Source organism: Macaca thibetana, chromosome 12, assembly GCF_024542745.1.
Source record: "Macaca thibetana thibetana isolate TM-01 chromosome 12, ASM2454274v1, whole genome shotgun sequence".
NCBI lineage: Eukaryota > Metazoa > Chordata > Mammalia > Primates > Cercopithecidae > Macaca > Macaca thibetana.
This window is the reverse complement of record NC_065589.1, coordinates 87,334,371-87,360,656: the sequence shown is the minus strand read 5'-3', so window position 1 is coordinate 87,360,656 and position 26,286 is coordinate 87,334,371. Positions and strand designations below refer to the sequence as shown.

The 26,286-nt window shown below is 33.9% G+C and overlaps 1 long non-coding RNA gene across 1 annotated transcript in view; it reads left to right on the top strand.

Moving 5' to 3' along the window:
* LOC126933205 (uncharacterized) overlaps positions 1 to 22,754 on the top strand; it is a 127,036-nt gene extending 104,282 nt beyond the window's left edge. Inside the window, exons 6-7 of the long non-coding RNA XR_007718455.1 lie at positions 18,932 to 19,083; positions 21,047 to 22,754. This is a non-coding gene — a long non-coding RNA (uncharacterized LOC126933205). The remainder of the gene's footprint in view (positions 1 to 18,931; positions 19,084 to 21,046) is intronic.
* The last annotated feature ends 3,532 nt before the right edge of the window (positions 22,755 to 26,286 follow it).

The window sequence follows — 26,286 nt, the reverse complement described above, 5'->3', positions numbered from 1 at the left end:
ATGTGCTCTGGGATTCCTATACTGGATAATATTTTACCTGGTTATAGTGTTAATGGGATTTTGTGTCAATATATATTTTAGTGAAGGCATTGTCTTTCTAGTTGGAAAAAGAAGAGTTTGAGATGGCAAGTTTTTTTTTAATAAATAGAAAATCTTTCTATAAAGTTTTGAAGGAAAAGACCCTAAGGACTATACATTTATAATTAATGTCTCAGTACAGTCCCTGGTGCTTTGGCTCTGCAGCTCATATTATTTCTAAGTATCAGCCAGAATAAACACTGGCTTTGTTATAGGGCAGGCTGATATAAAGAGCCATATGTGTTCCAATGACACAGCACAAGGAGACAGACAAATACCTTGTCTATAAATTCCTTTTTAAAAAAATTTAGATTGCTCCCTGAACCTACTTTTATCCCTTCTAGTTTATTTAAATTAGTTCTTCCTGCCGGTCTGTATCTGCCAAATAAAACATCCCAATCAAATGTCTAGTGTGCAAAGCAGAAAGGTTTGATTTGATCCTGAAAGACTTTTGTTCTATCTCATTTCTATAACCATACTACCTAATTAAATTATATAAAACCTTTACTAAGACAAGATAGGTCAGGTACCTGAAAGAAGGAGGAAAAGAAAGTCAGTCAATTATCATAACCAAATTGGCTTTCAGTGTCATCAAACCTTATCAACCTGCGATCTCTGCCACTGATAGGTCCTCCCACGCCTTTGGCACCTGCTACCATCAGATTGTCTGCTGGTTGCTTGAACCTGAACACACTCCTTTCCAAGATCTTGAAGTTCAGTTGTACAGTGAATGTACTGTGCCTTGCAAAGCCTTTCCACTCTAACATATTTAGTTAGTGAACACAAACTCTTAGAGAAAGAAAGTTATAGGAAAATAAAGTGCATCTAATATGTGAGTAAATGGTCCTCTAGGCATATCTTGCATAGAAACAATAAAGTTATGATTAATAGGTTATCTAACGCTTTAACAAAGGCACAAGTAAGCATGCTCCAATACTATCAGATTTGCAAAATGCATTGATTTTGAAAGGGTTGCTATGGTCTGTTCAGCCTTGAACTACTCTGGTTATGAAGCTTATAGCTGGGTGAAAAGTGGACACCTTTTTCTGTGTGCTTAAATATTCTTAAAAAGATGTAATTATGTATGGTCATTTCTAAATATACAGAAAATCTATGTATCCTACACTTTCCAATAACATAACAATTAAAACAGGTACTAACAATATTCCTGAAACACAATGTGAACCCAATCTCTATCTCACCCCACGTTGAGTCTATTATTCTCTAAATGCTTATGAGCTATTACTTCTTAGTATTGCAATGAATAAAGAGAAATAGACAATTTATTCTTACAAGATCTATGAGGAACTGCAGTTGCTAAGATGTTAATGTGTAATGAGGAAATTTTACATTTCATCTGGTCAACCACAAAAAATATTTATTTAGGAAAGTGATTAAAAGCAAAATTGCCCAGCAATTAATTTATGATTATTCCACAGTTTTGGTTTTCTTTTATGTTTTTTTTTAGACGGAGTCTCACTATGTTGCCCAGGCACCCAGGCTGGAGTTCAATGGCACGATCTCGGCTCACTGCAAGCTCTGCCTCCCGGGTTCACGCCATTCTCCTGCCTCAGTCTCCTGAGTAGCTGGGACTACAGGCGCCTGCCACCAAGCCCGGCTAATTTTTTGTATTTTTAGTAGAGATGGGGTTTCACCGTCTTAGCCAGGATGGTCTCGATCCCCTGACCTTATGGTCCGCCCGCCTCAGCCTCCCAAAGTGCTGGGATTACAGGACTGAGCCACCGCGCCTGGTGCATAGTTTTGGTTTTCTATTGCGATGATTTCTTCTGCATCTACTCTCATATTTAACCACAAGTTTAGCAAAGCTATACTGGGTATTGTGGTTCCAGATATGGCTACAACATTTCAGGACATTTAAAATATTCTTATAAGCAGACAGGAGTGAAGCAAAAAAACATAAAGCTGAGCAGGTGTTTCATTTTCAGACTTAAGAATGCAGAGCCTCTACTGGAATTTTTCTATTTTAATATTATTAGTAGGTTAAAAACTGGGCACTGATACCCAAAACCCTAGAAAAACTCACTAATGGTTAATAAATAAAATTCATACTTTTACTCTAAATAAATCTTTATCAAAGATTTACAAAACATAGTGGACTTCATTAACCTTTAATTTTTAGTCCATCAAAACACTTTGTGTTTATGACAAATCTTGCTTACTATAACATATGTTTATTCCATAGTCTTGGGAATAAAGATTATATTATTCATGGAGAAGCACTGGGCTTTCGCTGATAATGCATCAGAGAAGATAGTAGCAAAGAAAAATGTTATGTAACTTTAAAAAGAAATAACACATTATCATAAACAAGGTAACTTTTTTCCCCAATATATCCAAGCTTTCCTATGTAACCTAAGGCTTAACTTTAGAAAGATTTTAAGGGGTATTTTGGAGAGATACATTCAAAGAAAAATGATTTGTCTCCACAGTGGCTCTACTAGCTTCTCTTACCCAAGCACTGGTAATAGCCTTCTAAAATCCAAGAAATGCACGATCTTGAACTTCTCCTTCCCCAAATTTCCCCTATATGGGTATCATTTGATTTCTTCTTTCCATCAAGATTTCCAAACTTATATCCTCGTTTCTCTTAATGTAGCATGAAATTTGATGACTCTGTGGCTTTAGTGACACTGTACCCCCTGCTTAGACACCATTCATTCTCTAGGCCAATAGGCAAAATCTGTTTTTCTTCAAGGACTCAACTGAGATGTCACCACCTGTAATGAGAATGTCCTCCGATCAGAATAATTCAATATTACTTCATTTAGATTCCAATTATGAGACTTCATCTTACTTTCTCACATTTTATTTTAATTGTGTATATTCTCTCTTCCCTTCTATGAGAGGTGGAATATGTAGTAACTTTAGTCAATCACACTTGTATATGAATTCCAGCTGCCACAACTCTTAGTTTTGTGGATTTAGACAAATAAATCAACTTTGCAGAGCCTTAGTTTCTTCATGGTTTAAAATAGGAATAACAATATTGACCCAACATATTTTCAGAGAAATTAGATAAAATCAAATATGGAAAATGTTCAGCATGCTATCTGATATATTATGCAATTCAGATGATGACTATCATAAAGTCAGGGTCTATGATTTACTTATCCTTATGTTTCAAAGGCCTGGACTACTATCTTGCATATATGTCTGACTCATTCAACTTCTTAGAAGCCTAAAAACTCTCCCAGAGAATTTAAGAATTCCCACCCATGATCATGAAATACACTATAACCTGGAAAAGAAGAAACATAATGTTAAGCCATTGGATAGATTTTCTGGAGGAACAGAGAAAAGCTCAACTACATACATCTACATCTTCAAATGCCTCACTCTACTACAAGGTTATCTGTAAACAAATTAAGCGGTCAATGGAAATAACACTTAACTACGACAGAAAGAATTATGCCTTAATCCTGGCTTTGTCATTTCAGAACTCTGTGATGTGCTATAATTCCAGACCCTCTGAAAGGACCTGTTGTTTTCATCTGTAAGATGGATATTACTGCATATGCCTTGACATAGGGTATTGTTAATAGGATTAGATGATAGTCATAAATATATTTGGCAAACTGAAAAAAATATGGCTTTTGAGGAGAAACTCATTCAGTGTTGTATTCAAGTTTTCAATACTTAGTAGCAAGTAATGGAGAATGTTTCCACAACTGTAAGTATAGATAATATGTACCATGCAAAGGAGTTTGGAGCATTAATGTTAATATAAAAATACTTCGTGTTTCATAGTAATTGCTCAAATGTTCTAATATGTATCATCATAAGATATTACTTTATTATAAAGAATATACTAGCAATACCAAAATAAATATAACAACCTTGATATTTTAAGTATGTTTCTCTCAATGTATTTTGAACCTGGATTTTGTTATTAGGAGAACTAAAGCTGGTTGAGCATGTTAACTTTTGAATGTTTTCTTTTCTCATTTCTTCTACTCATAGCAATGGATGTAAATCTCCTAAACTCATCATTAGTAAGTCAACCAAACATTTCACTCTGTCCTTTTAAAAGAGACAGTGCTTACAATATCTTTATTTTAGCACCTATAAATATACCAACTTGTCCAAAGAAATTGGCTCCTGGTAGGAACTAAATGTAAGAGGGGGGTCACTGCATGCAAAGCCTTAGCGCCATAATGGAAGTGAGCATTTCATATTTTAATTTGATCAGGTGGGCTGCACCCTGCCAAGAGTACTTTATAACTACTTAATATTTCCTAGTCATTCGAATGTAAATAAGCTTGTCAAGAGAATTTGGGTAAATTTTTTATTTTTATTTTTTTTAAGCAAGCGTGTTTGGCAGGCAGGTTTTCCCAAGATCACCCAGCTTTAATTTTAAATTTCAAAAGCCTCACATTTAATCCCTTGAGCTGGCCTGGTACCTTGCACCATCTGTTCCCATGGTTTTGTTATAACAGTGAGCACCTGCAGAGTTTTGCAACATTTCAAGCTGATTGTGGACAAAAATCAAAATAATTATAATTTTCATAAAGTAAAGACTTCCATTCAGACACTACAATCCCATCTAATGTGGATTTTGGAAAACCAATCTTGCTTATAATTTGTTTCTTATGGATAAGGGTAATTTATTTCTATTTTGTTTTTGTGGAAGATCAATCCTTTAAAACATATGCACAATCAATGTGGAATTCTCACACTCCAGCCACATCCAGAAAATTCTTGGATAATGCTAGTCAGTTCTTAGATCAGGGCTTCTTGATGTATCTTGATTAGACAAGGCCATTAGTCAATAGCCATAATGAAGTTAGTCTTATTTTTTATTGTTCACACTTTTTGTTGCTTATTGTCCATTTGTTTGTATGAATAGCAATGAGATTTTCCACACATTTTATTTTCAAATGTTTTTACGCTGTCAATAGAAGTAAAACATGTATGCATTATCCATTAAAGACAGAAAAGGGAAAAATAAAGTGAGTGCTCACGTTCTCCATATATCTTTGAAATAGAGAAGTCATTCATGTAAACATAGGATTCTGTATTAGAAAACCTGAATGTTGGCAGATGAATGTCTTCTGGTACTTAATATCTTGCCAGTAGGCTAGTCATCCATAGGACACTAGAGAATTACTTACATAGGTTGAAAAAAAGATCTTTGAACATGGATTCTCAAGTATTGATCTTTTGTTCTTTGTCTTGGTATTTAGAAATAAATCTTAAAAGCTGTCAATGACACCCACTTGTTAATTTTTTGTTTAAAGTGTTATCCTTTTATTCAAATTGCATAAAGTTAAAACATCAACTTGAGTTTAGAGTCCATTGACCAGTAGCTAAGTATGATACATCTGACTTAGTTATTCTAAAACTCAAGAGACAGTAATAATTTTGTAGTGTATGTATGTACCTCATTAAGACATCACCAGAAGCATGGTAGAGTATTGTAAGAGATTTTTCTCTAAACATTGGAGTTCAGTCAATACCACTTATGGATGTCCTAAAACAGTATGACAAATAAGAGAGTAAACCTATTGGTCAGAGAAAAAAATTACCTTTGACCTTGTGGAAGAATGGTATAGCCACCAAAGGTGAACTGCCATGCCAAAAGGAGTAGAGGAAATGAATGTGGTCCTCAGTTGAAGAAGATGAATAAATCGGGGTCTGGTAAAGAATGCCATCCTGCTGATACATTGATGATAACTGCAATTCCTGACAGAATAGAGGCAACTGCTAGAAGGGACTGAGATGCTTGGAGAGTCATCTGAAGACAAGATCCTGCTCGAAAGACTAGGCAAGAATTGCTGTAGTAGACTTGTAGCAAAGTGTGTGAGAGACAAACATTAGCAACACAGAAAGATCTTGAAGAGAAAGTATACTTTAGAAGGCTAGATATCCAATGTCAGTTAATAGGAGCTAATAACTTACAAAGTTTTAATGCTAATTTCACTACCACCGTATTTTCTTGAACAGCTTTTAAAGCTTGAAGAAATTTGTATTACAGTAACAAGATAAATAATTTTGTTTTAAATTTGAGTTAAAATTTTTATTTGGAAAGATTTCATAGACAGCCTAGTTCAATTATTTTGCACATTATCTAACAATCTGAGTAGCACCTTTGTGTTTTTTTGTAATTTTTTTTTTTCCTGTGGGTTATCATTGGACCATGAAGTACTCTTTGAAGTACACGTTTCATGCCTTCTTCATCTGAAGAATAAAAAACTGTTGTTAATATATAAGAAAAGCACTCACTAAAGGACAAAAAGTATATACATATACTATTTGTTTGAACAATTGTATTTTTTAGATATAAGCTAATGAAAATGTCATATACAAATGTCATTTCCAAAACATTTGTCAATGAATAGCAAATTGGAACACAAATGCAGACCTTCTGACTCTCATGGCCAGAACACCAGAAACGTTAATAAATCAGGGGTCAGGCAACTTGAGTTCTTGGCCCAATTTTCTATTTAGTAGCAGAGAGACCTTGAGAAATAAGGATTATGAGTCACTTAAACTCTGGATTTCCTGATCTTTTGAAACTATATTATGAGCTTCATGTGGACAGGGATTTTATAAGTTTTGTTTATTATGCTGCTACAAAACTGTAATAAATGAGGATTTGGACAGATGATCAGTTCATTCTTTGCTGGTTCCGATATTCACAAAATAATAATGATAGTATGTGATAATATACTACACTAAAAAAGCTGTATTTTATGTAAGAGAAAGAGAGTGTTAGAAATGACAGAATGATACTTGTATCTTTGTTTAGGAAAATTTTATATAGCGCAGTGAGTCTAGTTGCTCAAGGAATTGATGTTTTGTTGCCAGACTGATTCAGTCTCAAAATTATTTTCACTTTGATTAGACCCTAGTAGTTTACATGCATATATGTTGTAAGGTAAATACCAGCATGTTATCCAAATTGCGATCATTTCAGCCATCACATACCAAATTATTTTTTGATATTATTCTTAGAGTTCAGATCTCCAGTTGTGGCTTGATTTGATACCTGGCTGGAATTATGCATATTCTCAGAAGTGAACATCATCATGTATCAAGGCTGTTGACATTCACCTCAGAAAATTTTACTCAAATTTTCCTCAATTTTTAAAGTCCCAAATAATTCTGTATTATGTAGGGAGTGATTAACACCATGAGTTCATAAACACACACACACACACACACAAACACACACACACAGCATATTTCAAAATGTCAGCTAAAAGTGTAAATGGATGGTTTTACTGAATTATTAATTATATAAATTTAAAATATTTTTAACAAGCAAAATACTTTTTTTCATTGTGCCAACACTGTCATAAAATATACTTGTCAAACTTTCAAATTAAGAAACTCTAACTTTATATTTTATCCCTCCTATAACCAGTCCCTTCTATATCCCCCTCCCCCACAAAATAACCATACTGAAGCTGCTCTCATCATTGCGGGCCAATGTAAATTCTTTAATTTTTTCAAAGAATAATAAGAAAAGACACACATATATATATATGATACATATATATGAGATACACGTATATGATACAAATATATGATACATATATGAGGTATATATATGAGATACATGTATATGATACAAATATATGATACATATATGAGGTATATATATGAGATACATGTATATGATACATATATATGATACATATATATATGATATATATACATAGAGAGAGAGAGAGAGGGAGTTTTGCTTTTGTCGCCCAAGCTGGAGTACACTAGTGTGACCTCTGCTCACTGCAACCTCTGCCTCCAGGTTTCAAGCGATTTTTCTGCCTCAGCATCCCGAGTAGCTGGGATTACAGGTGCCCACCACCACACCTGGCTAATTTTTGTATTTTCAGTAGAGATGAGGTTTCACCACGTTGATCAAGCTGGTCTTGAACTCCTGACCTCAGATGATCCACCTGCCTCAGCCTCCCAAAGTGCTGGGATTACAGGTGTGAGCCACCGCGCCTGGTCAAAGATATATATTTTTTTCTTTTCCTTTTATGGCACTGCTTTCCTACTTTTCCTTATTCCCCATCCCCTTTTTTTAATTCTTCAATTTACTTTCCATTCCACAGGCTCTCTTTAGAACTTTGTATTTCATTTTCTTAACATGTTTCTTTGAACAACCTCCTATTGTTATTATGGACTCTCCTACCTTCATGATGCCCTCATATTTATGCTGGCCATTTCTCATATTGATAATGCTCCATATATTTACTGTGGGTTTTCCAATTTAAATTTATTTGGGATATACTGGATTGCTTTCTAGTTTATTTGGATTATTTGTATGTATGCATGTCTGGATGTTTGCTTAATTTGTTTTGCTTTGTCTTTCTTTTACCACTTGTCAAGTTTAACCCTGCTGAGGTAAGTACTAGTGATGCTTCAACAACTGAGATTCAATCAGTCATCTTGGAAATGTGAGATCTTTATAGATTACATTGTAATATTCACTGATGGAAAAAGTTACACAGAGATAATTTTTGTATTAATAAAAAGCCATACTTGAATCGTTCCTGAAAAAAAACGGCAACTACAACTTTAAACTCACCACAGTGAAATGATTATCACATCACCATATGAACTGACCAGCTCAACACACCAAGCCCAGTGTATATTGGTTTGTGTTACATATAGTTGTCTTAATTCTCCTACTTTGAGGCTGGACATTGATTACTGTTGACTTTTATATCCCAGGTTGTCTACCATATTACCTGAAATATGGTGGTCAAACGGCAACAATATTATTGTTATTATTTTAATAAATGAATGTTTTTAAGTTAGGCAAAGCCTCAAATATGGCATTCTAAAGGATGGCCATTTATATAGAAAGCCACGGGAATTTTAGGATAGCTAAAGATTATTTAATCCCGTTTTAAAGAGCTATTTTTATAAAATGTATTTTATTGGTTACAAGGAAATCATGCTTCCACTATTCCATGTCTTCCCTTGTACTTTTTCTTTTTGCTTTTCTGTTCTTTTTTTTTTTTTTTTTTTTTCTTTTTTTTTGAGATGGAGTCTCGCCCCATCGCCCAGGCTGGAGTGCAGTGGCGTGATCTTGTCTCATTGCAACCTCTGCCTCCTGGGTTCAAGCAATTCTCTGCCTCAGGCTCCTGAGTAGTTACTTTTTCTTTCTTTTTAAGTAAAAACAAATAGTGATTTTCAAGCTTCCACAAATTTCAAAGCATATTCTCTCTTTATTACATCTTTGATTTCTTAGCTTCCTCTCTAATTGCCCCCATCTCTTTGTACAAGCACTTCTTTAAAGTTTTATGAAATAAAAAAAACAAAATTGAACCTTAATTTTTAAAACATTGCACTACCTCTTTTGGCTAGAATTTCTTGTGATAATAGACTCTTAAATATATTTAAAATGCTGACTTTTATTTTTTAACAGTAAAATTGAGTTTTTAATCACAGGGAAAAGAAAATAACACTTATTTCAATTAAGAACATTTTTATCTAATTAAATACTTTTCAGGTTTTTTCCATTTGTTTTATTTTCTACTTTTCACGTGTTCCATGTGGTTATATTTAGGTAAAAGTTAAGAAACAACAATACATAAAGAGAAAATATTTGAATTATTTATAAAACTACTTCAAAATAATCATTTTTAAAATAAAATTGCTTTTTAAAAGGGGGAGTCTGAAAAAGATTGTTTTCAACTCGGCAGTCTTTTCATTTTATATTCTTTACTATATATTTTAAAGCCTAAGCCACTTGTTTTATAATAACAAATCAAATTTTCATTTTATGTATGTATCAGTTGACCTCTAAATTGAGAATATATATTAACTATATTAAATCTCAAATGTTTAAGTTCACTAATTCCCTAAGCCCTGAATATTGTTAAGATACTAGTTTTGAAGAAATAACCTCATTTTAATATCTTATTTCTGTTGCTCTGACCTAGGAAAGTTATATAACTCTTGTGGCCCTCTCTCCATCTGTAAAATAGAATAATCATAGCATAAATTCATGTCTGTATTGTAAGATAAATAAGCAAATGTATGCAAAAAGCTTAGGATGTATCTAGGACATGCTAAGGTCTCCATAAATGTAATTATTTTACTAATACCTATAGCTGCTTAATGGATAGCACCTGTGAAACAAGTAACTGTCTTTGATCAACTTGTTACTTCATTTTCTCATGAAGATAAATTAATATTAAAATGAGATTTAATTAACCTTCATAGTGATAAGGTGTCCAAATCCTGTGCTTAGACATTTTGAAACTTTACAACCAAAGGTAAGAACACTAAAGAGATTTCATATTCATTGAGCCTTTACAAGTTGCCAAGCACTGTGTTAGGCACTTTCTTATCTATCTTTCTTATTGGCACTACTCAATACTGGAGTCAAAGTAATGGAGGCTCCCAGAAGTTAAGTAGCACACACTGGAGGTGACAGCAAGGCTTCAAATGTCTTAACTCTACAGCTAGGAATTTTTTGTAAAACAGGAACCAAATAACGTCACTATCCTGCTTAACACCTTTCAATGGCTTTTCACTGTGTATAGAATACAGTGATATCCAAATGTCTTAGCACCTAAATGCAGCATTTTCCCTGGTCTGTGCCTGACTTCCTAACCTCATCTTGTCTGGGCTTTCTCCTCATCATTCTAGTCATTCTGAAATACCATGTTTGTTTTTGCCATAATAGAAATCTAGGAATTGCTGATCTAGAATTCTCTAGCCTCAGATCTTTGCATGATTGGTACCTGTGCATTATTTTTCTCAGTTCAGTCTCACCCATACAGGATTTCCCTGGCCACTCAGTCTAAATAATGCTCTCAAGACCTGTTTTCCCCAATGTCTCTCTAGCACATCACCTTGCTTTATTTTCTTCAAAGGATGTATTGCTATCTGAGGTTGCCTTAATTTTAAAAATAAAATATGTTGTCTGTCTTCCCTGATAGAACATAAACTATCTCTCCATTTCCTAGTGGCCAATATTTATTGAGGAAATGAACGAATAGCACTCTATACTTACAATTATAGCATCTCTGATAACATGACAGCTCTTACCTAGCAATTCGACCTCTTTTATTTATAACATATTGAAACTTTAAGCACATACTTTAAGTCTAGACTCACTTTATATTTTTTCATTCCACCTGACATTGTTACTTTGAGAAACAGAATTGGACAATAAAATCAACAAATAATAAACATCCAAAATTAGGACCCTAAAAATAAAACACCAAGGTTAAACTTTTTTATAAAGACACAATTCTATTAAGCCCATAATTTATCTCTGAAAATTATATAACTTATTGTAGGTTGAATATGTGTAGCATATCTAAGTTTTAAGAAAATTAGTATTCTTAGGCTGGGCGCGGTGGCTCACGCCTGTAATCACAGCACTTTGGGAGGCCGAGGTGGGCGGATCACGAGGTCAGGAGATCAAGACCATCCCGTCCAACACGGCGAAACCCCGTCTCTACTAAAAAGTACAAAAAATTAGCCGGGCGTGGTGACGGGCGCCTGTAGTCCCAGATACTCGGGAGGCTGAGGCAGGAGAATGGCCTGAACCCGGGAGACGGAGGTTGCAGTGAGCTGAGATCGCGCCACTGCACTCCAGCCTAGGTGACAGAGTCAGACTCTGTCTCAAAAAAAAAAAAAGAAAAAGAAAAGTAAAGAAAATTAGTATTCTTAATCTGAGATTTGAAGCATTTGTACTCTGTGGAGAGACTTGCACAAATAAAATATATTGAATTACTATGTTACAATATGTTAAATATTGTATTATATTGTTAAATAATATGTTACTATGTTACAATATGTTAAAATTAAAATCTAAAGAAAGTTTGTTTATTTAAGGCGACATAAGTCAATTCCTTTGTTTGATATTTTGAATTTGTATAATTGACCTCTCAACAATTTATGTGTAACATAACAAAATTTGCATTATAAAAGGCACATTGTTACTCATTTTAATAACTAGCACTGGTCAAAACTGCTATATAATCATTTGTATCTTATAAAATGAAGAATTTTTGATGACCTGCATCCACATTTCAAAAGTTAAATAAACTCTGACTTCCAACCGACTTAGAAAATAACTGAAATATTATATTATTTCTTATGTAGTGTACTCCCGATATCAAGCATTACATTTTAAATAAATGTTTTTTCTGCCGTTTAGTACAGATGCTGGTTTAACAACTCATGCATCAGATATTTGGAAGTAAATTATAAATCTTATTATTATGGACACATCAAATAAATATGATAGGTTATTTTTAAATAAGTACAGAATATGTAAAATTCCATATATCTCAATGCAGTGTGACTGCTTTTTATATTGAAAATCTTATGATAGCTTAATACCGAAGTGTGGTTTCAAGTTAAAGCATTCTACAAGTGCTTCTGCGTTTTTTGATTTTCCTTTTAGCACTCACTGGGGGAAGAGAGAGAGAGAGAACATTCAGAGTGCCAGTAAAAAATAAAATCAATGTTTGCTGCTGTTGTTGTTGTGTTGGGCTATAAACAGTCTACTTTGGTTGGTTAAATGCTACCAAAATCCACAGTACTTAATTTATCTAACCTTCTGATAGTGAATGAACAAAGGTAAAAATAACAGGCTAGTTATCAACTAGTACTATGGTGATGACATTGTGAATTATTTAAAAAGGGCATATTCAATGTGACCATAGAGCCATCAATCATAATAGACATTGATGAGAAAAAGAGGTTTCAGTCACTTCCTATCTGCAAGGAGAACAATTCTATCTCACAGGTAGCTATGAAGTGCTGGGTGACCTGATGTCACTTGCATTGTTGCTCTACCCTTTGAACGGAGAGAGTAGATTCTCTCAATATTAGAATCGAATGAGTAAATAAATTCGCAGTTCACTGCCACTCTCCTTCCGAGTGCACACTTCAATTTGTCTAACAATAGAGAGGACAGAAAAGCAGAAATCTCTTAAAGCGTGGATGAATTTTTTATGGTATGTTCAAATCCAGCTGCAAAGGATGGGGTTTTAAATGGTAGCAGACACTTTTAGAGGGAGCCCCAAGAGACGAAATCTTTTGGAAGTGTTTTGTGTTGAATTCATTCCTTTCCACGTACATCCGTAGCTTTTCTTCTTCTGAAGCCCTGCTTTTACTAAATTGTTCCACCGTCAAGTTCACATTGATCTTTAAGATGACAAATAAAAACACTTTCTTTATCTTTAATATACACACACACTACAGTAGAATTTCCATTTCAAATGCATAAGAACAGTTTTTAAAGTGCAAGCACGCAATACTGTTTTATTTGTCTGCTTCATTCAGCAGGAAAATTAGAATTGCAGGAGGAGAAAGAGGTGGCTAGTTAAAAAATTTTAAGAAAACACCATACTAACAAATTTAACCTCTTTCTTCTGTTCAAATATTCAGAATAATTTCATTTACCACAATCCCTCATCTCAGAGTTTTCTATTTGAAAGTTATCATGACTTGCATTAATTTATATTACCTAAATTTTTGAGTATCACATTTCCCTCATCACAGAATCCTACAAAATCCTCTGGCATTTACAAACTACAAAGCTACAAAAGTGTGCATATTTTTCTTATATGCTAAAATCTACTGCTTCACTCCAGCACATTAACATTTATGACATAAACTCAAGAATGGTATGGATGTTTTTTTACAAAGATTTTTTTTTAATTAGAAAATGTAGATAAATAGGCTTTCCTTTTCTACCTCTATTCCTCCTTCCCTTCTGCCACCCACGTTACTAAACCACTCTATTAGAGCAGAAATATGAAATATGTTTGCGTTGCATTCTGCATCTATGGCATAGTCACTTGAAGAATGTACACTATTCATTTTTATTCACATTTCCTCTCTAATATATTCTGGAAGTATATTCATCTCAATGTAACCTCTGAAACCACTTTAAAAATGTGTACCACCACTTAATTGTTAATAACAGGTAAATCAAAGGTAAAAAGATAACTAATTAATTTTCTAGCTCAGTTTTATTTTACTGTTACTGTTTTGAGAAAATATAACAAAACCCCATTAGTGTTAAGGTAAGCCCATGAAACAACATAATATAATGCAAAAAAGACATTTAATAGTGTAGAGGAATGTTAAATTACTAATTAACTCCAAGTTACTGTATAAGAAAGCATAGTAATTTACAGGATTATTGCAATATGCAGCTTGGATTGCCACTAGGGTCAGCTAGGGAGCATTTCTTTCTATACCCCCCCGCCCCTTAGTGTGGTGGTTACTGTAAAAATCTTCTCACATTAAAATGCACTGTCCTACCCACAGTTCATTGCTGCTAATTAGCAGCAGTTGAGATTTTGCTAGCAGTCATTTTTTTCTGTGTTAAGCTGCCAAATGTTACCAAATGCTCAAGATTCTCCATGCACAAAGTGTCCAGCTGCCCAGCTTGCACCACTATGTGTGTCTTTCAGCTGTTTCCTGTCAACTTTAACACCTGTGCAAAGAAAACACTAATCAAATTATCTGTACTGGCTTTTGTTATCAGAGGGAAGGTTATCAAAAGTGTTCTGGATACTTTGGCACATGCTCATCATCTATTGCTAGAAAATCTCACTAGACACACACATACACACTCTCACACACACACACACACACACACACATCCCTTTTCATCTAAGCATCCAATTGAGACCATAACTCTCTAAAACTTAAATCACTCCAATATCTGCCTTGTCAAAGTCAAGTGTTTGCACAGTCTATTTAAACTTTTATTTAAGCAATAAGGCTTGGGAAAGTCATCTTTTAGTTTTACCTAAATATATAAGAAGAATGCCATAACTTTGATTAATAATTGATTAAATAAACCATTCCTACATCAAAGACAGGAAGAAGAGCTGTTCGCTGAAAGGCTAGACTATCAAACAGGACTTTGTTGTCTTCAACATTGCTTTAGAACTACAGCATTACAGAGTAAGAAGAACATTAATTTTTGAGGTCTTAAATAATCACATAAAATAAAATTGACTCCTTTTTTCCTTAATTAAACACTAGTAGTGTTAAAACACTATAAATCTAGAAATAATCACACAGCCTAATCATTTCCTGTCTATTCCATTGGCTTTATGACTAATTTATATTTAACCTTCTTGGGAACCTACAACCAGAATGTACTTTTTTAAAAAATTGAAAGCAACTGTCATTGGTGTCTAATACCTGGGCAATAGGGAATAGGGTCTTAAAACATATTTTAAAGCTAAAAGATGATATATAATGTATTACACTGATTGTAAGGTTTAGTAACACACAGCCACTGCTTTCTTACAATTACAGGGCAATTGATAAATACGTAACTCTTTTGTTCTGATTTTCTATTTATCATGATGTATTAAAGTGATTGTGTTAAGTAAATAAATGTATGCATAAATGCATGCTAATATTTACATCAATAATAGCATTACAGTAAATTTAATCAGACAACCAGACTTGAAAGGGGACAGATTTCGGCCTGTATCTGTTTCATATATATATTTTTTAGATCTTGGTTGAAATTTTATAGCATAACTGAATTTATTTTTACTTTGTTTGTACTTAAAAAAGGGAAAAGGATTGTAAAATATACCTGTGATATGAGTATAAAATTCACCATGCTGACAGGAATGAATCCACTCTGACTATGATCAAAACTGTAGCAAAACTATAGCCCTAGGGTAACAGAGAATGAGTGTCAACTACATTTTGCTGTTAAGTTTCACAAAAATCCCCTCTAGGATTTTCAATCACAATATTTGGAATCTATATTCATGTTGCAGTTACAAAATAATAGGGAAGACTCACAAAAAGTATAAGAGCTCCAATTTCAGAGACATAATTTTGTGATTTAAGAAAAAATATTCTTTTAATTTTTTTTTTATAAAAAGGACAACTTTTGTTTAATATTCATGGCTAGCTTACTAGAGATTTATATAAAATTTCTGCTTGTATAGCATTACTCTCTTTTTAAGATACCATTTATTCAGCCAAAATTATTAAACGAGTACAAATATAAGATAGCATCACTATGATTCCTGATCAAATACTTTTGCTTTCTCCTCTTTCTTTCATCTTGTGTATATCTGCACTTGAAGACAGGTAGCTGGTAGAGGAACTTAAAAGGTTGCTTTTTAATTCATAGCAAAACAAATCATTTTATAGATACTGTTAAAGAAATGTACAAAAAAATTATTTAAAGCCAATCATTGATTCTACTTGTCCAAGTACCTGATTTTTCATAAGCAAATAAATGCCTTCCGAGTATGAAGCAGGACTTCGTACAAGTTGATTAACCTCACTGAATCTCAATAACTCAGTCTGTGAATTGGGATTAATAATACCTAGCTTTTAGTTCTGTGTAGATGAATAGTCTGTGTGAACCAGAACGGGAAGGTCTTGTACTTTCCTGGTGGGTTGCATATCTTCCTGATGCAGGAGTGGCCAGACTCCATGAGCCACTACTAGTCATGCTTGCCCTGATTTCTTCTTTATCAAATTTTGCACAGGAAGGAGTTGAATATAATAAACTCAAGCTGCAGTGTAGCTTGAGTGTAGCTAAAGATAAGACCTCTTCTCCTCCAAAAATACATTTTTGTGTGAAATAAGACTAATTGATCCATTGGATGGTTGAAAAATTATCCTCCAGGTTGGTTGGATTGAGAGAAAGGTTAGCTGTTTTAAATTGATGTTCCAACAGTACCACTGAAATCTCATGGAAGAATCTTACTAATAATATCATCCCTTCCTATATCTATGTCTTGTAAATTTGACTTCCTAATAATATCATCACTTCCTACATATATGTCTTGTAAATTTAAACACTCATGTGTTGGTCAGAAATAATTTTCTCTAAGGCGCTATTAAAATGTGACATGTTATTATTTTGTGGGCTTTGAAGAGGAATCAAAAATAATTAAAAATGGCTGCTAAAAAAGTAAATATGTATGGCATAAAGAGCCTAGAGGCAGCTGATAATCTCTAGTTGGATTACTAGCAATAAAATGTGAGTATGTGGTCCTTAGGGAGAAAATGCCACTAAATAAACTTTGATTTGTTTCCTCAAATCATGAACTTCATGTAATCTTAGATAATATGAGCTTTGGTACAATTTTGGACAGGACAATCACCAAGTAGTTACTAAAGACTTATAAAGTAGGAATAACCTTAATTTCGCTTGAAAAATAAATAGCTATGCTAGGCAGCATTAAAAGGTGATGTATAATGAATGATGGCAATGGTGATTATGGCCACCATTTGTGAAGCCCTTACCAGGTGCTAATCGTTTATCATTCAACAAATAGTATGGATGTCCTACTCTGTTCCAGACATCACTCAGGGTGTTGAAGGAAATAGCAGTTAACAAAACAGGCAACATTTTTGACTTCTTAAGCTTATATTCCATTGAAGGGAGAGAGGCAATAAATAATAATAAACAACTGAGATAAACAATTACACTAAAGTAAATATTTTAATCCCAATTTCATGGATAAGGAAACAGACAGAAAGGTTAAGTCATTTGCCTGTATTCCAAAGCTGGCATATGGCAGAGCCAGAATCCAACCTATATGATTCTTTCTAGTACATTTTGCTATGTGTCAGTAAATACCCACCACAGGAAAAGAGACAGATGTGGATTTTGTTGTTTTGTGCTGGAACTAAACCATGGTTTCTTAAACAAAGACATCTCTGGCTCCATTTCTAAAGGAGGCATAGTATTTATATAGAATTTACACTGGACACATTCAAAAGTAAAGTGCAGATATACACTGAATTGTGTTTGGAAAGCAGGAGAATATTTATTTGGCATGTTAGAAAGTAGAAGTATATAAGAGGGAGGTAAGGTCCTTGTTGGAAGAACACAGAGTGACAGATGAAAGGATCTTGACTATCCTGCTTATAATCCATAGGCATATTTAAAATTTTTAAGGTAAGTAAGCCTGATAGTTGCATTATAGAGAGATTAATCGGGTCACTGTGAATGCACAAAAAGTTGAAGAAGTAGGAGATTAGATGTCAGAATATCTAGTTAAAGGCCAATACAATAGTGTAAAATCAGGTTAAGTTGATTGCAGTAAAACAAAGCGATTCGCAAAAAATTACAAATAACCTAACTAGAAACAAATGATTAATGGAGAGGATTTAGATTTAGAGGAACAATTGAGGAAGAGTGAAAACTGACATGAGCCCAGAACTGGAGAAGAGTGGAGTTATTCATGGACATTAGAAGGTCAGGAATGGGGCCAATTTCTAGAAGATGTTAGGTTTTAGACATGATGAATCTGAAATGCTCATGCTGAGTCTGAAATTCTCGAGCTGTAAATCGCTGGCCTCTACTCTTTACTTTAGTCCATGACATCCGTTGCACCTTGCCTTTTCTAGTCACCTCAAAGTTCTTTCCAGTAAAGGAAGGCTCTTTTGTGGTTCCAACTCCCTGAAAAACCAAGTAAAGTCTTCTGATTCTTGACACGTTTTGTCTTCATCTGGAAAGTCAGATTTAATCAAACCTACTTAACTGGAGTCATTTTTTATTAGTATATCAAAATCCCAACAGAGTTCTCAATAGTCATAATTTTTTATTTATGATCTTATTGCAAAAAAAATCTAAAACAAAAAAGATAATAAAAATACATGTCTAAATATCAATACCAAAACACATGAAATATGTTTGGAGAAATGATCCTGACTTGATCCTGACTATAAAATACAGTTTCTTTTCAAATTCTGCTAACATGGAAATCTATTTACTTAGTTTTATCCAGTGTGGATAGAATATCGTGCTTTGCTTTTGAAAAGAAAGGTTCATTTTGGATGAAATAGAGTAGGAAAAGTGAGAGCTGAGAATAACTAGCTTTTATCTTCTTCATTCCAGGCCACTGAAGGAAGTCAGTGCCTGGGATCCTGAGATGCAGCCACACCATAAAGTTTCATTACTCAGTTGCAGTAGAGAAAGCCTCAAAGGAACCACTTCTAATGGAAACTGCCTCATTTCCTGGTCAAGTTTCACAGTGGAGGTGCTCTGAAGTAGGTGCTCTGAAGTGCTCTGAAGTGAAAAGTTCACTTCATGAGAAGTTACAAACTAATTGTAAAATATCTCAAAAAATGATCAAGATATCCCTTTTCTCTTATGGTATATGACTAATAACTTGATATATTTTTTAAGGATCTGCAGCATAAAAATCATTTTAAAATACCATTTAGTACTACCCTACTTTTTAAAGTAAATGCTACTGAATATAATATAAACTTTCTAATAGTTTATAATGTCAATTCATCTTTTATTTTTTCTGAATTGTTATTTAGTTCTTCATTTAATTTTTCAGGGTCAATTTATTTTTCATTTCCTTTCTGGACATATTATTTTCAGTTTTAATTTTCTACTGTCATGGCTTCGAAAGGTTACTGAATTGCTTCATGTCTAATCTGTTTAGATATGGTCAAACTCTCACCACTGCTCTAAGTTAGGCCTAAGTTAGGTTTAAATGGAAAGGTGGATAGTATAAAGGGAGAGGAGGAGGGAGAGGGAGAGAGAGAGGGAAAGGGAGAGGGAAGAGTGGGGTGGGGGGGGGCAGAGGGGGGGGGAGAGAGAGAGAGAGAGAGAGAGAGAGAGAGAGAGAGAGAGAGAGAGAGAGAAAGCCCAAAGGTAGGAAAAGTCAGGCAGGAGTTAATGTTGCAGCCTTGAATCAGAATTTCTTTTCTGAGAAATCCTGAATTTTGCTCTCAAGGCCTTCAACCTGTTTGGATAAGCCTTACCCACATTAAAGAGGGCAATTTCTTTTATTTAAAGTCAACTGATTATAGATGTTAACCACATTTACAAAATAAAATCACAGTAACTCCAAGATTAGTATTTGATTAAATAACTGAGTACTATAGGCTAGTCATCCTGATGCATAAAACTATTGTAGATAGATTTAACAAACTGTTTTTATGATAGTTTCATGGTTTTCAAAGAGTAATTCATTTTAAAGATATTCATTGAGTGACTTTCATGTGCCAGGCACCAGTATGAATATAAACTTATGGATATGAAGCAGCCTAAGATAAAATCCTTGCCTTCCAGGAACTTACAGTATCCTCAGAAGATAGACATACAAACATGTTAATATGCAACTTGACGAATGTTAGTTTTAAGCACAAGCAGAGGAAGATGGGAGCATAGAGAAGAAGAAATTTCTCCTGCGCAGTTAGTTCAAGAATTCTTCCTGGAGAAAGTGACCTCTGAATTAAATGTTTAGGGAGTCTCTAATTTACTAAGCAATACTTATAAAAATCTGTTATGCCAGTTGCAGTTCTAGGGGCTGGGATTCTATAGAAAAGATCTCAACTTTCATAAAGATACCTTCTTGGTAGGGAAGTGAGATGCTAACACAAGCAAACAAGTAATTAAAATCTTCATTAGTGATTAGAGCTACTTAAAATATATCAAGGTTATATGATTCAGCCTCCATTTTGCTGTTGTAACATTGAAGCTGAGACATGAAAGACAACAAGGAAATAATGAGTAGGTGAAAGGAAATGCATTTCCAAGCTTCGGAAACAGCAAGAGTAAAAGCAAATCAACAGTCGCAGCTAAAGCAGCATTAAAAGATTTTATTTTTTTTAAATTTGGTTTTGAAAAATGCTTGATCCACTCTAATTGTCATATTTTATTTACATTAAATTTAAATATTAAATAATACCTTAGTGTAATTTAAATTTACCTCCTTGGTCTTAAATAGTAACTATGCTTTATTTATTGTCTCCCATCTTCTTTATACTCTTCTTATCACATGTATAGGTGAATTTTCTATAACTGACTTACAAATTTTTAAGTAACAGGGAGTCTTTTTACCTGGTGCAGTTTAAGAACCCATTAAACACAAAGTACTGACTAACTGAAGAATGGATGTGGTAGGCTGATAACAGCTCCCAAAGTTACATCCAAAGATACTTTCCATCTCCCCCAAACCTATGTATGTTACCTGATATGCTAATTTTTTTTCAGATGTGGCTAAGTTAAGGATTTTGAGATGAAGAGACTATCCTGAATTATCTGAGTGGATACTCAGATACTCAGATGTCATCACAAGAAGCTTTAGAAGAGAGAAGCATGAAAACCAGAAGAGGAGGAGGAGGAGGCAACGGGACCATAAAGACAAGAGATTAGAGTGATGTGGCCACAAGTCAAGAAGCACCAGCGTCCAGCAAAAAACTGGGAGTCAGGAGCAGAATCTCTCCTAGAGCGAGAGCCTGTGGAGGGAATGTAACCCTGCCAATAACTTGATTTCGGCCTAGAGAAACTGACTGCAGACTTCTGGCCTCCAGGATGGCAAGAGAATTAAATTGCTGTTGTTTTTAGTCAAGTATGTGGTAATTTTATTACAACAACCACAGAAAACTAGTACAGTGGATTTTTAGCATATTAAAGAGCAGTAGAATTGTGATTTTATCAATACCTACTGGATGGCAGGTTTCCTCTGCAGCAGAAGAGAATAAAATGTTGACTAGGTAAGGCTGACCACCAAAACTTCTGCCATGGACTGAGCAGTGTGAACAGATCCTGGGAATCTATGTACGCATAAAAGGCCATGAACATTTTGCATTTTCTGATTTGAACTGAATAGGCATTCTACTCTGTAAATGTTTCCAAAAAACTAAATATATCTTTATCTTAACCCTTTGCTAGAGATGTTTAAACAAACAGAAAAATACCAGATCTTATTCACCATTTTTGATGTCAGTAAAGTGTGTTATGCAAATTGGCTTCAAAAATTAAAACCTGTAACACAATTTGAGTCTTGAAATGTATGCTATGTATGATCTTAAAAACATGTAGGTAGGTTTATTAGTTCTTGGAGGTTCATAGTATTTCATATGTATTTCAGACTATATGTAGGGAATTGCTGACAAATCTTGGTATCACTAAATCCATCATCATGTTTTGAAATGTCACCAAACTGAGCCCACATATTGTGAAGAGTGAATATAGTGTATGGCCTCAAGATTTTGTCTTATAATTTAAGTTTCAATGTCCACACCTCATCTAAATTAGGGTACCATTTGGACTCACATGTTTAACTAAATAAATTTATCACTGAGTAATTACATTAAACACAAATTTATCTTAAAGATGTACAAATTGTTTTCATTGAGGAGGGTAGTTACTTTGGTAGCATGTTAACAAAGCCCTAGGAAGGTAGTTACTTTGGTAGCATGTTAACAAAGCCCTAGGAATTATAAGACTGTATTTTCATGGAGGCATACATGTGTAGTAATTGTAAAATGGTTCTGTTTTCATATTTGGATCTTTTTATATGAGTGTCTGCGTTAAGAATTACCCATAATAAAATAAAATCTTAATTTGACAAAATTAATATATAGAAATAAACTTTATAAATCATAGACTTTCAAGATGATCAAAGAACCTTTCTGATCATCTAGTCTCACACCTTTTTTATAGAAGACTAGACTAAAACTCACAAATGTAAATGATCTCACTAAAGGCATATGGCAAGCTATTGGACAAACCAGGAATAAAACACAGGTCTTCCGGCTCCTAGTCCAGGACTCATCACAAACACCATGACTCATCATTTTCATTGTAAAAGACTCTGGCACAAGCTGTTAACTCATTAAATGGCTAAAGGAGGAAAGGTAAAATAGTAAAACAGAGTGAAGGTGATACCACCCTATTGAAGATCATTCTAAATTAAAGATAGATGTCTTTGAGATTATAAATAAAAATATACTTTGAATATATTTGACCACAATGTCAATTTTAAAATATTCAAAGTTAGTTCTTCAAAAAACTAATAATAGAACTACAATATGATCCAGCAATCCCACTATTGGGTATATATCCAAAGGATAGGAAATCAGTATGTCTAAGAGACATCTGTACTTCCACGTTCATTGAAGCATTACTCACAGGAGTCAGGACGTGGAATCAACCTAAATGTTTATCAGTGGATGAATGGATAAAGTAAATGTAGTATATATACACAATGGAATAATATTCAGCCTTGAAAATGAAGGAAACTCTGTCAATTAAGACAACATAATTCAACATAAGAAAGACAAATACTGTATGATCTCACTTAAATGTGGAAGCTAAAAAAGTTGAACTCACACAAACAGAGAGTAAAATAGTGGTTACCAGAGTCCTGGGAATTAGTAGCAGGGGTGAAAGGATTGAGAAGATGGTGATCAAAGCACACAAAACTTCAGCTGGACTGAAGGAATAAGTTTAAGAGTTCTATAGTACATCATAGTGACTACAGTTAACCACAATATATTGTATACTTGAAAATTGCTAAAAAAAAATGATTTTAAGTGTCTTTACCACAAACAGATAATTATGTGAGGTAATGGACATGACAAATAGCCTGATTTAGCCATTCCACAACGTATACGTACAGCAAAACATCATATGGTATACCATACGTATATATAATTTTTACTTGTTTATTAAATAAATAAAAATTTGAAAAAATATATGTTTTATCTTTCAAAGAAGATTCAGATTTTAAATATTAAATTTAAACTACAGAAACGTTAGTCTAAGTTTGGATTTTCTAATACAAAATATTACTCCTTATCACTAAATATTAGGTAAAAATATTATTTTAATTTTCTTTTATATCTAGATGATCAGCAAGGTTATTTGATCATCTTAAAAGTCTATGATTTATAAAGTTTCTTTATATTAATTTGTTAATTTCTACATATTAATTTGTGTTATTAATTTTGTTAAATTAAGATTTTATTTTATTTTGGGTAATTCTTAATGCAGACACTCATATAAAGGATCCAAATATGAAAACAGAACCATTATACAAAAGATTTTAGTATTCTTTAAAATAGTCTCATTTATCTTAATTGTTCATTAAAGATCTATAATCCATTATGGCTATGTATATTGAAAGGAAAAGACCTAGTTTTGGGCCTTTATTTTGGAAAAACTATGACTCTTTAACTCTGTTTTCTCATCTATAAAGTGAACTTTTGAGAACATTCAACTAATTTGCAATTATGGTGAGAATATGTGAAAGTGCTCAGCTTCTGTCAAATGCTTCATGTGGGGTGTGTGTGTGTATGTGTGTGTGTGTCTGTGTGTACATGCGTGGGCATTTGCATGTATTTGTGTGCCTGTGTTTGCGATAATAATTTCTATTTACTTGACTGTCATGATCTAGTAGTACAAAGACAAAAGGTATGTCTATTTAAAAAGCTAGAGTGCAAGAAAGAAAGACAAAAAATACTTCCTTCAACAAAAAGTAGATTTAAAGGGAGGGATGAGTTTTATTTAAAACTATGACTACTGCTTCTCATTGTCAGGGAAAGTAATATCACTAGGAGTTACATGGAATAAAGGGAAAGTAATATCACTAGGAGTTACATGGAATAAATGCTTAAATAATGATCGGGATAGATAGCTACTTACTCTGACTAATAAGAAATGAGTGACCTTTAAAATGACTCAGATTCCCAAAAATCTCTGACTCTACTCTATAATCTGTGTTTTGTTCTACATAAAATTAAACAATAAATCTAGTTAGAAGCAAAATTAGAAATCTAAAAGAGATGAGGACTGGGAACCAGGGGACCAAAGTTCTACTGTTCGGTTTGTGACCTTGAACAAATCACTAAATCCTCCCGGGCTTCAGCCCCATTACTTTCAACATGAAGGGGGTCTAAGGTCCCTCCAGCTTTAACACTTGGTGACACTATGATTCCAGTTCATAGCTTCTTGCTCACAATATTTGACACTTTGTTGACATACTGTCAGAAACTTCACACATTTTCCAAAAGCTATCACAGAGTATTATTAGGTCATTAATGCAGAGTTTTAAGAGGAAACTATAAAATATCTTTCACTGGGTATTTGTTATAGCAACTATGTTTATACTACTGGATTCCTCCGTGATGATAGATAGATAGATAGATAGATAGATAGATAGATAGATAGATAGATAAAGATATACTTCTAAAAGAAATCAACTATGTTAGGCTAATACACTGTAAGTAATCAAGTTGTAATACAAGTGTGTGTGACCAAAATATCTTCATGTAAAGCTTCTGCTTATTCCTTTTTTTTTTTTTTTTTTTTTTTTGAGACGGAGTCTTGCTCTGTCGCCCAGGCTGGAGTGCAGTGGCGCAATCTCGGCTCACTGCAAGCTCCGCCTCCCGGGTTCACGCCATTCTCCTGCCTCAGCCTCCCGAGTAGCTGGGACTACAGGCGCCCGCCCCTGCGCCCGGCTAATTTTTTCTATTTTTAGTAGAGACGGGGTTTCACCATGGTCTCGATCTCCTGACCTTGTGATCCGCCCGCCTCGGCCTCCCAAAGTGCTGGGATTACAGGCGTGAGCCACCGCGCCCGGCGCTTCTGCTTATTCCTACTCAGCTAATGATATAGAGATAAAATGTATCTGAGCCCATTTGTGCTTATGAATGTAAAGTAAAAATTATTTATTTGTGTGTGTATACATACACATCAGTGTATGTATATGTATATGTCTAAATAGAAAAATTCTGTAAAAATTGCTAAAAGATGTATACATTATAATGTTTTATTGTATATACTTCTGTGCCATTTTACTTTTCTACAATGAGCATGTAACTACTTAATTTTAAACTAAAAAATAAAACAGAAAATGTAAACATTTCTAGCCTTATGCAAAATTGTGTAAATTTCTTTTGTAGATTTCTGTGATTTATTTATTTTTTCTTTCATAAATGGCATATACATGTAGTATATATCTCTATCTTTCACTAGCTGTGTCTGTATGTATATGTAAATTATATCCAGTGTGTGTTGAGCACTAACTGTCCCAGGCATTGGTCTAAGCACTTTAATTATGATATACAACTCAGTACCCATGACACCCTTGAGTAGATTATATTTACTACCATATACTGATTGAGCTGTGCTACTCAATGCTTATTTTCTTTTTTTTAAATTCATTTATTACACTTTAAGTTCTGGGATGCATGTGCAGAACGTGCAGGTTTGTTACACAGGTATACGTGTGCCATGGTGGTTTGCTGCACCCATCAAGCCGTCATCCGGGTTTTAAGCCCCACATGCATTAGGTATTTGTCCTAATGCTGTCCCTCTCCTTGCACCCCACCCCCTCAACACCTATTTTCTAGTGTTTTTACTTCTCTTTTGTAAACAGGAGAACAAGCTATACCTACGTTGGAAATTATTACAGTCAGAAGTTTGCCCACCTCAGATGGGTCTGG